Source organism: Schistocerca americana, unplaced genomic scaffold (assembly GCF_021461395.2).
Source record: "Schistocerca americana isolate TAMUIC-IGC-003095 unplaced genomic scaffold, iqSchAmer2.1 HiC_scaffold_1237, whole genome shotgun sequence".
Lineage (NCBI taxonomy): Eukaryota > Metazoa > Arthropoda > Insecta > Orthoptera > Acrididae > Schistocerca > Schistocerca americana.
In genome coordinates, this window is record NW_025725305.1 from 5,001 (window position 1) to 10,000 (window position 5,000).

Here is a 5,000-nt window from a genome sequence, read left to right on the forward strand (position 1 = left end):
GCGGTATCTGATCGCCTTCGAACCTCTAACTTTCGTTCTTGATTAATGAAAACATACTTGGCAAATGCTTTCGCTTCTGTTCGTCTTGCGACGATCCAAGAATTTCACCTCTAACGTCGCAATACGAATGCCCCCGCCTGTCCCTATTAATCATTACCTCGGGTTCCGAAAACCAACAAAATAGAACCGAGGTCCTATTCCATTATTCCATGCACACAGTATTCAGGCGGGCTTGCCTGCTTTAAGCACTCTAATTTGTTCAAAGTAAACGTGCCGGCCCACCGAGACACTCACTCAAGAGCACCCTGGTAGGATTGCAACGGGGTCCGCCTCGGGACGCACGAGCACGCACGAGGCGCGTCGCACGCCTTCGGCTCGCCCCACCGGCAGGACGTCCCACGATACATGCCAGTTAAACACCGACGGGCGGTGAACCAACAGCGTGGGACACAAATCCAACTACGAGCTTTTTAACCGCAACAACTTTAATATACGCTATTGGAGCTGGAATTACCGCGGCTGCTGGCACCAGACTTGCCCTCCAATAGATACTCGTTAAAGGATTTAAAGTGTACTCATTCCGATTACGGGGCCTCGGATGAGTCCCGTATCGTTATTTTTCGTCACTACCTCCCCGTGCCGGGAGTGGGTAATTTGCGCGCCTGCTGCCTTCCTTGGATGTGGTAGCCGTTTCTCAGGCTCCCTCTCCGGAATCGAACCCTGATTCCCCGTTACCCGTTACAACCATGGTAGGCGCAGAACCTACCATCGACAGTTGATAAGGCAGACATTTGAAAGATGCGTCGCCGGTACGAGGACCGTGCGATCAGCCCAAAGTTATTCAGAGTCACCAAGGCAAACGGACCGGACGAGCCGACCGATTGGTTTTGATCTAATAAAAGCGTCCCTTCCATCTCTGGTCGGGACTCTGTTTGCATGTATTAGCTCTAGAATTACCACAGTTATCCAAGTAACGTGGGTACGATCTAAGGAACCATAACTGATTTAATGAGCCATTCGCGGTTTCACCTTAATGCGGCTTGTACTGAGACATGCATGGCTTAATCTTTGAGACAAGCATATGACTACTGGCAGGATCAACCAGGGAGCTGCGTCAACTAGAGCTGAGCAGCCGGCCGCCCGGGAGTGTGTCCCGGGGGCCCGCGCGAACACGCAAGCGTCCGCTCAATTATTCTGCAAACAGGAGGAGGCTGAGCTCCCCTGCACAATACACCTCGAAACCCTCTCAGGTCCCGGCGGCGCGCAGCGCCGTCCTAAGTACTTGGTCGGGTTCGAGAGAGGCGCAATCGCCCGGAGTTTGGCGAGTAGACGCTTTAGGTGCGACCACCCGTGCTCCCAACTGAGCTTGCCGCTGCCGACAGAGGCCCGGGAGCGTGCTGTCGTGGCATTGCCGGCGGGAGACAACACGCGCCACCTACGGTGACCGGCAGCTCCAACGCCAGCGCCACAGAAGGACAAAAGCCCCACTTGGGTGCCGAAGCGAACTCTCCCAGCACAGCGCACGCGCCAACACGTCCGCACAGCTGCGATACAAACCACCTGCGAGAACCGCAGAGGCGACCGAGCAGCAGACGGCGTCGCGGCGCCGAGCGCCGGGCGGCGGCGCATCCTCAGCGCACACAGTCCTCAATCGGACCAGCACACTGCAGATGTCCACCGCGCTTCGCACCGGGCCCGCGAGGACCTACTTTGGCCGCACGGCGCCGCGTGCAGGGTGCGCCGGCGCGCAGCTGCGCCGCCTGCCGCCTCCGTCGGCCGGCGCGCCTGCCACTGGCCGCCCCCACCAGCCGGCTGTAGCGCGTGCGCCCACGCACCGCGCGGCCAGCACGCCGGGAGGCCCCCCCTCACCGGCCGGGGACGGTCCCACCCAGCCACCGCCGCGTATCGCTTCACACCCAGATGCCATTCACGTTCGTGGGCATGGTGGGTATCGCTGGAACAACCGGTTGGTAGCTCAACCGATCGTCGCCATCACTGATTCACCTCTAGCGAGAACAACCGCACCACAACGGTTTACCAGTTGTTCATTTGCATAACGTCACCAGCAAACGTAGGCGTCCATCGCCATTTGCAAATTCAACGATTGTTGCATGCCTGTGTCAGGTGTCACGACACACTATGTCTGCCCACATACACGCAACAACATGTGCACGCTTCGCGAACACGTGGAAGGTGGCCCCCGTACGTATGCGATGTCCATTGCGCGAACGACTGTCAACCGGCCTCTGTCGCATGTCGCAGATGTGGAACGCAGTGCACCATGCTATCACGGTGTGTGAGAAGAGACGACTACGTCTGACAACACGCGCCACTACATCAACAGACGGCTCATGCTGATCGCCATCCAGGGCATACCACACTGCAATCCAGCTCTTATAGGGAGACGACACGTAGCTGAGTGCACAACATTTGGACCGCATGGTTCGCCGTTGTTGGCGCAGTCGTTGTACGGTCACATGTACCACGATGTATCATTCAGTACATGAGGACCAATGTGCAGTACAGTGTGTGATTTGGACGTACAACATCAGCGGACAGTTGACACAGGCCGTACCACAGCGTAGGCTAAGTGCTTCGCACATGCGAATGCCAATGAACAACTGCAAATGCCAATGAACAACTGCAAAGGGCATTGAGCATGTACGTCCTGCTGCCATCCACATTACAGTGTATAGCTGCAAGGTGTTTAACATGAAGCGATACACTGGGGACCGGGCAGTGCGAGTAGCAAACTATATTGCGGGGGTTGCAGTTAGGCAACACTACACTAATTTAACGCGTCGTATGACAATTACAGAGCAGGTTAAGGCCCAACGTGTGTTGGGTTAAGGCCCAACGTGTGTTGGGTTAAGGCCCAACGTGTGTTGGGTTAAGGCCCAACGTGTGTTGGGTTAAGGCCCAACGTGTGTTGGGTTAAGGCCCAACGTGTGTTGGGTTAAGGCCCAACGTGTGTTGGGTTAAGGCCCAACGTGTGTTGGGTTAAGGCCCAACGTGTGTTGGGTTAAGGCCCAACGTGTGTTGGGTTACGTTAAGGGGCAATGTGGGTTACGTTAAGGGGCAATGTGGGTTACGTTAAGGGGCAATGTGGGTTACGTTACGGCGCAATATAGGTTACGTTACGGCGCAATATAGGTTACGTTAAGGCGCAATATCGGTTACGTTAAGGCGCAATACAGGTTACGTTAAGGCGCAATACAGGTTACGTTAAGGCGCAATACAGGTTACGTTAAGGCGCAATACAGGTTACGTTAAGGCGCAATACAGGTTACGTTAAGGCGCAATACAGGTTACGTTAAGGCGCAATACAGGTTACGTTAAGGCGCAATGCAGGTTACGTTAAGGCGCAATGCAGGTTACGTTAAGGCGCAATACAGGTTACGTTAAGGCGCAATACAGGTTACGTTAAGGCGCAATACAGGTTACGTTAAGGCGCAATACAGGTTACGTTAAGGCGCAATACAGGTTACGTTAAGGCGCAATACAGGTTACGTTAAGGCGCAATACAGGTTACGTTAAGGCGCAATACAGGTTACGTTAAGGCGCAATACAGGTTACGTTAAGGCGCAATACAGGTTACGTTAAGGCGCAATACAGGTTACGTTAAGGCGCAATACAGGTTACGTTAAGGCGCAATACAGGTTACGTTAAGGCGCAATACAGGTTACGTTAAGGCGCAATACAGGTTACGTTAAGGCGCAATACAGGTTACGTTAAGGCGCAATACAGGTTACGTTAAGGCGCAATACAGGTTACGTTAAGGCGCAATACAGGTTACGTTAAGGCGCAATACAGGTTACGTTAAGGCGCAATACAGGTTAGGTTAAGGCGCAATACAGGTTAGGTTAAGGCGCAATACAGGTTAGGTTAAGGTACGACATAGGTTAGGTTAAGGTACGACATAGGTTAGGTTAAGGTACGACATAGGTTAGGTTAAGGTACGACATAGGTTAGGTTAAGGTACGACATAGGTTAGGTTAAGGTACGACATAGGTTAGGTTAAGGTACGACATAGGTTAGGTTAAGGTACGACATAGGTTAGGTTAAGGTACGACATAGGTTAGGTTAAGGTACGACATAGGTTAGGTTAAGGTACGACATAGGTTAGGTTAAGGTACGACATAGGTTAGGTTAAGGTACGACATAGGTTAGGTTAAGGTACGACATAGGTTAGGTTAAGGTACGACATAGGTTAGGTTAAGGTACGACATAGGTTAGGTTAAGGTACGACATAGGTTAGGTTAAGGTACGACATAGGTTAGGTTAAGGTACGACATAGGTTAGGTTAAGGTACGACATAGGTTAGGTTAAGGTACGACATAGGTTAGGTTAAGGTACGACATAGGTTAGGTTAAGGTACGACATAGGTTAGGTTAAGGTACGACATAGGTTAGGTTAAGGTACGACATAGGTTAGGTTAAGGTACGACATAGGTTAGGTTAAGGTACGACATAGGTTAGGTTAAGGTACGACATAGGTTAGGTTAAGGTACGACATAGGTTAGGTTAAGGTACGACATAGGTTAGGTTAAGGTACGACATAGGTTAGGTTACGGTACGACATAGGTTAGGTTACGGTACGACATAGGTTAGGTTACGGTACGACATAGGTTAGGTTACGGTACGACATAGGTTAGGTTACGGTACGACATAGGTTAGGTTACGGTACGACATAGGTTAGGTTACGGTACGACATAGGTTAGGTTACGGTACGACATAGGTTAGGTTACGGTACGATATAGGTTAGGTTACGGTACGATATAGGTTAGGTTAAGGTACACATTGTTGTAAGGAAAGGTTTAATGGGGGGCGGGGCGGGGCGGCCGGTTTGTTGATTGTGATTATAGTAAGTGGATGCCTGCGGCATCATCTGATTTGCCACGTCAGGATGCACCTTTGGCTCATGACAGGCGGCGCTCTCATTCCATGCTTGTGGCAGACCTGTGTCTTTCATTCCTGCCATTGTTTGTGTGCTGTGAGAGG

General features: G+C 51.9%; 1 non-coding gene across 1 annotated transcript in view; it reads right to left on the reverse strand.

The window, feature by feature from the left end:
* LOC124563717 overlaps positions 1-1,108 on the reverse strand; it is a 1,910-nt gene extending 802 nt beyond the window's left edge. Inside the window, exon 1 of the ribosomal RNA XR_006970271.1 lies at positions 1-1,108. This exon is cut by the window's left edge and continues 802 nt beyond it. This is a non-coding gene — a ribosomal RNA (small subunit ribosomal RNA).
* Between the last annotated feature and the right edge of the window lie 3,892 nt (positions 1,109-5,000).